Below are 12,849 nucleotides of genomic sequence, written 5' to 3'. Positions count from 1 at the left end.
ATTAGAACTAAAATGATTTAACCTAGTTTTTAAAAAGCAAAACACTACAACTTACATACCAAAGTATCCCATCACAAGAAAAGGATGACGTTTATTGCTCTAAATTATTCAGTTTTCACACAATTTGCTGTAAACATTTAACTAATAGAAGAGTCCAGAACTAGTAGTTGATGGTGATAACAGTGAATTTTATCTTTTTTCCTCCCACTTGAGTCCCCGGCGGTTAGAATAAAGAATGAGTGGACTAAGTTATCTGGATAATATACCCTTAAATATTAGATTAATTAACCAAAATAATTATGGAGAATTACTATGTGATGAGCACTATGCCAGGAACTGTGGGCGTTGCAGATAACTCTTAGCTAGGATCTATGACATCTCAGGTTGCTTATAATCCTATTGGTGAGATAAGATTAATTATGGAAAAACAAACAAAAAAGGAAGAATGTTACAAAAAGCCAAATCATGTGCTCTGAGCAATAAAGATTATACAGGTACAAAGGGGAGGAATCAATGAAGCCTGCATTTCAGCCTTTCAGAATCTTCAGGAAGTGAGCTTACAAACTGGGATGAATTGTACACAAATTTGCCATCATTATCTCTTCCATTTCATTAAGCAGTCTATTTGTCTTTTTTACACCTTACCCAGGCATTCACGTAAGTATCTTGTACATAAGTATCTTATATGCATAAATATTTGCTGGTTGATCGATTAAATTTTTGAGGATATTAGTAAAAGCAAGCAAAAGAGAGACATTTTGCTTTTCTGTCCAATATATAGTTACCTTGAGAAAAATCTGTATTGACCATGGATAAAGTACCTTATCATTAGATCATAGTGCCAGTCTGAAAGTAAAGCTTATAGATCTGCTTCTTAAAGAGTGCAGTGCCCAGTAGCTCACCCTCACGACACTGAAGAATGAAGGTAAAAATGTGAATGCTTGTTGGACTCTGAAAACAATTTTGGTTCACTGGTCTGCATCAATTAGTCATAACATAGAATATCAAGATTTTAATAATGCCAGTAGTTAACTTTTCAGCAGAAATGTTTCTCTAATGCTTCATATATCCAAAAATTGAAGCAAATATTTAAATAGTGTGAGTTTGGTCTCCTTTTAGGAGCAGTATTTAAGTAGTATCTATCTTATGCTTAAGAAAAGCAGGATTTCTTTTTTTTAATCTTCATATCTTTATATTAAGGAACTTTTGTTTGTTTAGACATGCTCCTCTTCCACAAAAACAAGAGGCATTGAATGATATTGTTGCAATTAATGCTAGGCACGTACATAATTTTACTGGGACATGGTTAGACAATAATGACACATCATCATAGATAGGGATAGAATGGCTACCACTGATGAAATATTGATAAAAACCTTGACTAAATTTCTTTTAGGTGAATTATCTCTACTACAGCATTGCATTTTGATGAGTATACATACTGGAAGTAATATTATAATTTAGCATTAAGGCTGTTGCAATCATACTTACATATAAAATAATTACTCTAGGAAACTGCAAGTGCTTTTCAAAATTGTGGAATAATGAACACATATTTTTCTACATGATGAACTAAATGGGATGACAACTTCATAAATGAATAGTCTTCTAAAGAAAATGTGAACTATTAGAACACATAATTAATAAACAGTTTGTCACATGTTATTTTCCACCTTTTTGCATTCATATCCATCAAATAGTCTGCACATTGAAGACAGTATCTATATTCTAACAGGTTAACCAACAGTTTGGAAATAAGTCTCCTTTGTTGGAAAAATAGAAACAAGTGTGAATTCATATTTTTCTCTTCAATTTGCCATTATTCTAGAATTTTAGGCAGGAAAATACGTTCTTTATCATTCATAGATAAGCGTCATTGTACACTTTAAATTTGGGAGTGCACTTTTTCTCTACTCTTAAATTAGGTATTGCTTACTTTTAAATTGTTTTCTTCCTCTTCATTTTTAAAAACCTTTCACCAACAAAGGCCTAGAATATCACCAGTAGTTCTCATTTTGCTGAGAAAGTTTTCGTATTTGATTCCATTCTCTTTCAGGTGTGTAAGAAAAGTCCTAAACCTCAACTTTGGTAATGAACCTTCCTTATTCAGGGAGGGCAGGCAAGAAGGAAATGGAACATTTTATACCTCCTGTATTGATAAAATCTTTAAAGTTTAAAAGAACCAAGCATTTGAGGGAATGTGAATCAAATAGATTTCTTATGCATTACTGGCAGAAGTATACACTGTACAACTACTAGGGGGAAAAAGTTGGCATTATCTCCTAAAAGTGAATATTCACAATGTGTATACAATGTACTGTTTTATTTTTTCATTGATTAATCGATTTTGTCAATGGAGCCGTGTTGATGAGATGATAATGGTGATTCACATAGCAATGGTTAGAGTTAATCCAGTCCTGTGCACTTAAGGCCAGACCGTTTTTCAAATTCCAGGATGGCTGAGCACCCAAGGGGGCATCATTTGGTAAGGCAGCATAATAGGCTAGGGCAAAACTAGAAGGGGTATAGAAAAAGGCTTTTTTTAAATAGGAACACTCTACATTTAGAGTAGTGCTTGGTTCATAGAATTTTATCAATGACTTCATGAAACAAATAATGAAAAAGAAGTAATAATGATTATTTGCCAATGGCTGCTTGAGGTGACAAATTTTTAGTCATAACCAGGAGAAAAAATGGGAGGCACATCAAATGGATAGTTTTCTGTTTTGTACATTTGGGAGAATGTGAGTTCCTTCCAGATACACAGGAAAAATGTGTCTTTGTCTTTTACATAATTTCAGAGTAGTGATCTACAAATTCTCATCAAGAAACTTTAAGCAATTTTAAATAGTCATATTCAACATTTAAGCCAACATAAACAATTAGGTATAAAGCAACTTGGCTTTTGTAAGGGAAAATTATAAGACAAGTAGAAAAATATGGAATTATTAACAAAAAAAAATCTAAAAATGTTTAACTAACTTCCTCACAAATGTAATTTGAAAAAGAAAAAGAGAATTGCCATTGGTTACATGGGAGGCGTTTAGTTGTGACAATAGCTATTATTGATTGAACATCTACTAATGTCACCTACTGGACTGGACTCTACAAGTTATTTCTTCTAACTCTCGCAACAGTCACATATGAGGAAACATAGGCCAAGAGGGCTTTAATGAGTTTCCAAGGTTCCATAGCTAGTGAGTGTCAGAGCCTGGATTCTGAACCCAGACCTGCCTGATTCTAAACTCACAATTCCTTCACCTGAAGCTGACCCATGTGTGCGGTAGCCATGCCGAGGGAATGAAGCAATGGATCCTGAGATGTTTCAGGTCTCCCATCCACACCCTCCTTCAAGCTGGTTCTTCGGCACAAAACACAGCATCCCAACCCTAGCTCCACTGTCAACAGCACTGGCAAGTGACCCACTGGGCTCCTCCTTGACCAACTGGGCATCGAGCAGTGCCAAAGCAAATCCCTCCACAAAGCTGGGAGAGTCATGCTGTGGGCTACTCCTGCATGCAGGTGGGTACATATCTCCTGAGTCCTGGGACCCTGCCTAAGAAAAGTGAGGAGGTGGAGAAACAAATCAAGCAGCTCAGTATCTGCTACTACTAGATAAAAGTGACTATGTTTGAATCAGCTTAATAGCAGGTACTCAATAAATGTTATCACCGTTATTGCTTATTATCATCATAATTGCTAGCTGTGTAGCTCTTAGCAATTCACATTAACCCTCTTAGACTCAGTGTCCTAGTCCATAAAATAAGCTTGACACTACTGGAATGATCTAAGATTGTCATGGTGATTATATTACAAGATAAATTCATTTATATTCACTGGCAAATTGCTCATTAAGTGTTAGGATAGGAGAGATAAGTTGTTTTCTCCTTTTGATGTGACAAAAATAGATTATAATTGTCTTACAGATTTTGGCTCTTGTGTATTTTATTTGCCCCACATTCTTACCAGCTTTCTGACAAACTAACCTTCCCCTGCCTCTTCATTCCCTGTAGATAGTTTAACAGTCTATTTAAATCTAGTGCTGACAGAATTTCTTTCCCAATTATTTCTTGTAATTTAGATCTACGCTCAAGACCCATTCCTAGCCCCTTCTTTCCTTCATAATACCTTTGAATACTCAAGTCCCCCTTGAACCTCTCCCTCTATCACACAGTTTGGCAATAACTAGTTTCCCATTTTTTGTACTCATTTATGTCGGTAACTTATTGGCTAAGTTGTAAACTCTTTGAAAGCAAAGACCCTATCTTCTCATACATCTTAGTACTTACTGCAGCACCTAGCCCCTTGCCTTGCATAAAGTAGAAGCTCAATAAATAATTACTGATGGAAAAATTCATGTAAGTTACCTATGAAGTCATTCATTAATTCTTATAACCAGGACTTGAAGACAAGATCTAGAAAGTTGAATACCCTAGTTTTAGTACCATACAAAACATGGCACTGTTTTATGTGGCAAATAAAACATAGACTGAAAACTCATTTAAAATCAAGAAAAGATTAGTTTGTGAGAGATGAATTCACGATAAGTTATTTAAGTGAAAATAATTATTTTGAAGTAAGACCTCACACATTTTTTGTGTTAACATTGTGGATGGTAAACTTGCCTTCCCAGGAAATGTCTTTAGGGCCTTCAGCCAGAAAGGACGTTGGGCTCATAGGTCTAACCTCAGGTCATAGCTATGTTCTGACAATTAGGCCAACATTGTAATATAGTATACACAACTTGCAGCTTATTATTATTTTCAGACAATTGAGATGAAATATATCAGTGAAAAATATATATCGCACTAAATAAATCCTTGTTGATTGAAATACAAAATGAAATAAAAACTATGACACATTTTTTCTGACAATTGATAAGGAATAGACTTTTTATACAGTATATATTTTTTAATTTCTTTCTTTCAACTATCTTTCAAACTATCATCTTTATTGCCACTATTGAACCAAAGATAAAAGAAGTTTGAACATCAAGTATGTGAGTGATATGAAATGAAAGTAGAAAATGGGCCATGTGCCTCTATGTAAATTTCCTTGTCTTGAGGTTCCAAAAATTGGCCTCTTTTTTAAAAATGAAAGTAAATATCTTCTTTCTTAGACATATGGCAAGATATTTATATGATCTAACTTTGTGAATTAATGTGTTATAATGATACAGAATTTTATTTTTCCCCTTATTATTTTAATGTAGAACAAATGCTATTTGAACACTCCCCTATTCCTCCTCAGCCATATACACACATATTACACTGATTACAGGATGTGGGAAGACAGTCTTTTAAATAGATTTTTAAAACAATTTCTTAAAATAATGTAGTCTAGGGGCTTGTCTTGGAAGTCCGTGTGGGTGGGTGAGAATCTGTCAACATAATGTCTGTTCTCAGTATTTTTCCTAAGGGCAACATGCTATTTTGTTTCCCATGTGATTATTTTTGTGTTTTATTTTCCTGTTTGTGTACTTTAATTTCATTTAGGAAATTAATGGAATGAGGAATGGCAAAGTATGATTGTTTAGATTCTCTCATAATATAGAATGATTTTTGTGATAAAGATTATGAATATGAATTCTCCTTGATAAACATCTACTTATAGTTGAGTGAAGTATTATTTAGTATAGAATGTAGTATTCAAAAGAAAAAGCAATTTATCTAGGAAATGCTTCTTCCCTTGTTGCATTTACCCTCTTGTTGGCTTGATGTATCTGTTTTGCCTATTTGTCCTTTATTACTGTCAAGACAACAAATTTCTATCCGGAGCAGATGGTGTAACTGCCATTGTTCAAGTGCTTAAAATACATTCTGCTGCAGGGAATTTTTATCATTAAACCTCTAATTTGGCAATATTAATAAATTGAATCTATGGACTGTTCTGTCTGGGATGTCTGAACCTTTGTTACATATCTGAAGAGAAAAATACATATTTATATGTATGAAAATGAAAATTGTATCAAAAAACTTGTTTATTTCTTAACAAATGAATGTAAAGATTTTTTTCATTAAGTTAGTATATAGTATGATGGGTAAATGCTATAAAATTTTAGTCATTTTTGGTATATAAATTTATTGTGGACTTTACTTGTTTCCTTTATTAATGTCTCCATGTTTTATCCCAAAAGAAATTTTAGATCATGATGTGTCTTGATATAGTTGAATAGAGTGTTTAAATTTAAATCTATTTTTAAACTTCAAATTTAGGCCTTTTTGTCCATAGCTCCTCACAGCACCCTGCCCGACCTACCCCACATGAAATCATGAGATTTCATATTTTACCATCAGGAAAATAAAGAGAATGCCATTTTCCCCACTCTTAGCCACATTTTCAATATTGGAATGATTAAAACTGGACCAGCAGAAGTTTTGCACTTAACTTTATCCTTACAACTTTAAGGCAACAAATGAATATTTTGTGGAAATATTCATAATAACTTGTAAACAAATAACATATACGTATTCAGTAAATAGAATTCCACAATATTCATGATTTTTCAGTGATTACTACTTTAGAAATAATTCCACTCAGTGTAATAAGGTAAACTATAAACAGTATCCCATAGTTGGACGATTATACAATCATTGGTGAATGAGTCTAATTGAACATATGTTGAGCAAGTCAACTGCTGTTAGGGAGATCATACATTCGTTTGTCCAGGATAGTCACAGTTTACACTTATCAAGCAAATATGAATACTTTCTTTGACTCTCAAGAGTGTACCAATTTGGATTCTAAGTTACATGTTTATTCGATCTCTTCTGTACCCATACAAACCTAAGAGTTACATGCTGACATATGTGAAAGAAGTAAAAGCAAATGTCCATTACCCAGAGGAGCATGCAAACTTATTAATGACAAAAGAAATACATGTGAAATAATTGCAAAATAATCCATAATTCTTTGTATTAAAATTCTAAATATGTGGTACAGGCAATAAGCAGTGTTGGAATTCAGAGAGATAAATGGATGTGGACTAGAGCTGTTAAGCCTAGTTTAAGCTACTGCTCTGCTAAAGGGCCTTGCAGGCATGAGGTCACATGGACAAATTTCTAGGGATGGATATGATTATAGTTCACTGCTGATCAATCAACAGTGGAAATGACTGAATACAAAGAAGGGTATGGTAGAGAGAATAATCACTAAGGACTTGGAAATTCTGGTTTCTCATCCTGGTTCTGCCACTGGTCAACTTTATGTCATTGAGTAAATTACTTCTTCCCTTTGGCTTTATTTCCTTCATCTGTAAAAAGAGGGCATGAACTGGATGCATCCATTCATCGGTTATTTATTGTGAGATTACTTTGTGCAAGGTACTCTACTAAGGGCTATGTAAAGGATCTCTAAAGTTCGTTTCCTGCTCTAACTTCTACAGAAATGTCACTTCCATCACCAATGTTTCCAGGGACATAGTTGTAATTGGTTTGGGATCATGTGCTTCTCTGTCACAAAAAAAGAACATTTCTTGCAGGTAAGTTAACCCAAACCAGCAAATATTTGTTGTGTTGACTTGAAACTTTTCCTAGCAAGTGTCCTTTATTTCCTAACTGGATTAAGACTGTATTTTCATTCCTTCTGATAATGATCCAACCCTAGAATGGTGGGAGACTCTTTCAGGAGAAGCTGGCATTGCGTATTTTCAGACTGTGAAAACTACCATTATGCTACAGGTAACCAAGGCTTCAGACAGCTCATCTGGAAAGCCTGGATACCATGCACTGGTCTCCTTTGTCACTTCTCACAACTGAGGCCTGTTACCCATTCTGATATCATAAAGCTTGCTCTTGTTCCCAGTTCTAATCACCTAAAAGGAGAGATCATGCTCTCTGGAGTAAAGTTGTAGCACCTGCACAAGGAACTGTACCACCTCAAAGAAGCTGAGATTTCTTCTGTGAATCTAGCTGGTTCAAGGCTGTAGGCCCACTTGCCTTGGCGGTTTTTCCTATCGCAGAGAGTGGAGAAAGCGGCCCAAACCATCAGAATGGATTATACATCACTTTTGATAATGCACATGGATCCTCCACTCCATTAACTGGAGAAGTTGGAGGTAGATCTAGTCTAAAAAGAATCTGAGGAACAAGAGAAAAAATTTAGTGGTCTAATATTTATTCTGTCCTTTAAAATTGTGGTGTAATATCCACAAATAATTCTGAGCCTTCTTAATATAGTAGATATGAAATACAAGATCAAATATTAACAACTTTTAAGTTGCTACTTAGTTCATTTACATTTGGTGCATCATTAAACAGAGACAGATTTTTTTTTTGGTAGAAATGCCAGGATGTATTTAAAACCAGCTGCAAGTTCACCTGTCTGCTGTCAGTGTTGTTAGTGGTGGTCATGGTCATAGTGGGAGGGGATGAGAGGGAGAGAAGTCAAGATTTTATAAAGAATAGTTGAATGAAAAACAGAAGAAATAGGAGCTATAATAGATGTTTTATCATAAATGATTGCTGCAATGAAAGCAAATTATGAAATTTAGAACTGAGGGTATTCATTTTCTCCGTATTATAACTTTGCTTAGGATGGTGTAAACATTGCTATAAGGGGTTTCCCCTTACTTTTTGCACGGTTAGGCATGAAACGGAAAATTGAAGTCCTTTTAGGAAAATATTCCAAGTGAATTCCAAGTACTAAGAAATCTCTACTAACCTTACAGGTAGTCCCATTGAAATTTTAAACTTTCAGTGCATTTTTTTCAGAAATACATACTCCTGTACATTTAAATCTGTAAATGTACTAAAGCAACTACATAAAGCATTAAATCAGAGATATGAACAGCTGAAAACTGATAGGAGCTGAAAATAGAGTTGTAAGTAAATCACTGAGAATCTGTCTTTTCAAATATACTGCTCGTGAATTTTAAATCAATCTGTTTTATTCTGCCACTCATAGTAGACTATTCTACCCCTTGATTTACAAAACACTTAAACTTCAAATACTTTTGACTAAAAGGGGGGAAGTGGAAAGAGGAAAAATAAAAGACATATGGAATCACTTGACAATGTGCTGAAATATTAATCCACAGGCATCTCTAACTAAGTGTATTTTAAAATTAAGGCCAAATTCAAAAGTAGATTATTTCTTTTGAAAATGGCCTCAATTATTTCAGGGTGTAGAAGTAAAAACAATTTAAACCTCTACTCATTTTCTGTGTGTGTGTGTGTGTGTGTGTGTGTGTGTGTGTGTGTGTGTGTGTTTAATCATTGTTCTGGCAAAATAAGAGCATGATCCAAATTTTATGCCTCATTCCCAAACTTCTGGAGATTGGTGACACCTTACAGAGCTGTTGGAAGGTGTAAGACAAGAGAAGGAAAATGAAGATGTTAACTCACACTGAGATCTGGAGGGGTAACCAGCCGTAGACAACCCAAAAAGCTGAGAACCTGAGCAAGACAAACTTGTTTTTAAAAAGACAGTGTAATTGCAATTGAAGAAAGCCAGGACTGGCTAAGGCAGAGCAAGTGTAAGAACAAAAAGAAAGGAATTTGACTTGAGACCAACAGGATGATGGGTACTTTCTTCCTCATGCCATACGAAACATTTCTAGGATAGAAAGCATCATAAGAAGATCGATCTGCACCCATGGTGTTTTAGAGCAACTGACTGGGCTCTATAACAAAGTCATAGATTATTTTGTCTTTTTAATGTAGAAGGAAATAACTGATTAAATGGAATGTTTCACTGATTTTTCCAAACAAGCCTACTTATAGAATTTCAGAAATGGGGAGTGCCTTCTCAGATGGGCTCACGTGAACCTACTCATTTCCTGACCATGTACTGAGAACTAGTTGAGAGGCAGCAGCAAAATAGCCTGACAGTTCAATACAATAAACAAATTCATAATTTAAGGACAAAGTCTATCAGTTTTAATACCTTCAAATAGGGATTTAATGGCATCTGTCACTATCCATTATTGAAATGTAGAGGCATGAGATGTTATATTCCCTGGGCCTGTAGGTTAGGAAATACATAGATCAAATATGTTGTAAATGGAATTCTTGTACAACTTTAAAAGTGATCATTTGTGATATGTTTTGGGCCATTATGTAATACTATGTCATTACATTATATAATAATGTGTCAACTGTTTCAATAATATTCTAAGAGAAGAATTAATATCCTTACTGATCTTTAATATTTTGGGTTTTGCTTTTGCTTGAGCAGCTCCATAAATGAACATTCATTTTGTACATTATTTCTATTGTGAAAAGAAAAATAAATGGCTTTTCTTGTTACAAAAAATAGCTCTATGAATATTCTGATCAAACTTTTATTAATTTCTATTGTGATAAACAATGTGACATAAACATCTAAAAGCCATTTCCTGATGATTAAATTGTACATATTGTTAAATTCCATTTACAAATTATGTGAGGAATTTGTTTTTTAAGGAAAACATGATCAGAGCATGGACATATCTGTTAGGGCAGTCCCACCCAGCCTTTTTCAGAAGGTTGTATTCTGCCATAGTATAAAGAATCCTGATTTGTTCAAGAAATATTTCCAATCTAAAATCTTGGAGGCAGGTGCTCACTTGTCCTCCTCCATGCTTCAAAAATACAGGGAGGAGGCCAGAGTGGCAACTGTCACCATGATTGATTTCGTTGGGATAGAAGATTGGCCAGCTGATTGTAATCAATGGATTGAGAATTCTCTCAGAACAGTGAAACCGTTAAAACTCCTCAAGGTAGAACAAAGCAGTAATGTTTCAAAATTTAAGTATTTTGAAATGCAAGATACTTTTCTCATATCATCTACTCTTCTAAACAACACAATGTTTAAGCCATGTATTGTTCACAGATTATAATGTTGTAATGGTAAAATGTACACCCAATGACAAAAATAGTGATAAATGACTGAGATTATTTTAATTTTATATTGAGCTTTGTATAATGCTACTTGGAAAAATTTTTGTAGAATTATTAGTAAATGTAAGAAGATTCATATATGATCAAATATTTTACAATCTTCCTGCCCTTAAGTTTGAAGTGTATTACAGGTTAAGCTCAAGCCAGGAAGTAAGGTTGTTTTATAGAACTCCATGATTCTCAAAACTGAAATTTGAAGTGAACGTGGTATATCATAATAGTGCAATTAAAATATAAATTTATCATTCATTTTTTATTCAACAAATACTTATATAACCCTTAATATGCGCAAGGTATTTTCCATGCATATTCTATTCTTTTTTTTTTTTTTTTTTTTTTTTTGTGGTACGCGGGCCTCTCACTGCTGCGGCCCCTCCCGCTGCAGAGCACAGGCTCTGGACGCGCAGGCTCAGCGGCCACGGCCCCCGGGCCCAGCCGCTCCGCGGCACGTGGGATCCTCCCGGACCGGGGCACAAACCCGCATCCCCTGCATCGGCAGGCGGACTCCCAACCACTGCGCCACCAGGGAAGCCCCTCTATTCTTAATGGTAACAATCTTAGCAACCTAGTAATGCAGGTAGTATTATCTTCAATTGATTGTTGATAATACATCCCTGAACCATGGAATGTAGCATTGGATGTCATCACTCTCTACGTTTCTGCTTAAATATATTTTACTCTCACTTTGAATGAAAAGGTGAAACATAAATATCATTAGGAGTGATTACTGAGTAGGAACAATCAAGGGACGCTTCCTACATGGCATGGACCTCTGGCTAGAGGGAAGTACATAGATGGTCCATTAGCAAGTGGAACATTAAAGACTTTGTCAATAACATCTTATCTTTTGCAAGACCACAGGTAGAATTGTATCCACATATTGATCTTATGAGACTCCAATCTCATTCTTCACAGAAGGTGAGTGTCACAGAGTGTTCCCAGGCTATGCCATGTCACAGTGAAGTTTGAGAGCAAATGTTTAACAGCTGCAGTTTTGGTAACAAATTATGCACATTTTAAAAATTATTGAAACTTATTTGAATTTATATTCAGTGCAGTCAAACAAACATCTTTTGAAGACTTAATAGATACCAGACCCTATACTAAATACAATGAAAACAAAAGCATATTCTGTGCATTCAAGTAGTTTACAGCCTGGCAGTAGAGAGCTCTCAACCCCTTTCAAAAGTAGGACTCTTCAAAGAAAGAAAAAAAAAAGTAGAACGCTTCTACCTTATGCATTTGAGTTACACCACCTATTATTATATTGTGCTTTCTGTTTCTCCTTGTTTCTTAAACTCAAAGGATTAAGTGTTCATTGGTAGTAGATTTTCTGCTTAAGTGCTACCTAACTACATTGGCATATAAAATTCACAAATAGACTCAGATAATTTTTCCTAACATAAAACTGTTTTCTGCTTTTGCTGAGTCCTTATATTTAAGAACATGAAATCAGGGACCTTATACTCTGTTGGAACCTCTTCTGATATGGAGACTTTGGTTAGTATAGTCTCATTTAAAGATGAAGAATGGGGGAGTTCCTGGTTTGCCTAGTGGTTAGGATTCTGCGTTTTCACTGCCGTGGCCCAGGTTCAATTCCTGGTCAGGGAACTGAGATCCCTCGAGGTGTGGCCAAATAATTAAACCTGGTTTCACATAAAGATTTTTAAATAAATAAATAAAGGTGAAGAACCAATTCTGAAATATTGAGAATTGGTGAATATTTGAGAGTGAAATAGAGAGTGATTTTCTGACTAGCTCTTATATTGAAGGGTTTTTTTTCCTAATTGATTAGCTTTTGAAATTAACAAAAAATTCTTGTTATTCCAAACTTGGTTAGATGCAAGTGGTTATCCATATAAGATCAACAAGGGAAAACTTAATTTTCTTTCAATAATTACTTTCAACTTTCAATAAAGTTCAAATTGCTCTCAAGAACAAAGTATAACTATTTCCCAGTAGATGATAA

The 12,849-nt window shown here is 34.7% G+C and overlaps 1 protein-coding gene, 1 non-coding gene and 1 pseudogene across 2 annotated transcripts in view; all 3 read left to right on the top strand.

Annotated features, from left to right (window-relative positions):
* Positions 1–12,849, top strand: part of HTR2C (5-hydroxytryptamine receptor 2C) — a 258,251-nt gene that overhangs the window by 41,858 nt on the left and 203,544 nt on the right. The gene's annotated exons all lie outside the window — the stretch shown is intronic.
* Positions 3,309–12,849, top strand: part of LOC137216597 (ferritin light chain pseudogene) — a 36,390-nt pseudogene continuing 26,849 nt past the window's right edge.
* Positions 3,406–3,534, top strand: LOC137217685 (small nucleolar RNA SNORA35). The gene has a single exon (XR_010940188.1). It is a non-coding gene; the product is annotated as a small nucleolar RNA SNORA35 (small nucleolar RNA).

This window comes from Pseudorca crassidens, chromosome X (genome assembly GCF_039906515.1).
Source record: "Pseudorca crassidens isolate mPseCra1 chromosome X, mPseCra1.hap1, whole genome shotgun sequence".
NCBI classification, from domain to species: domain Eukaryota; kingdom Metazoa; phylum Chordata; class Mammalia; order Artiodactyla; family Delphinidae; genus Pseudorca; species Pseudorca crassidens.
Note: the sequence above shows the minus strand (reverse complement) of the source record. Positions and strands in the feature narration are given on the sequence as shown.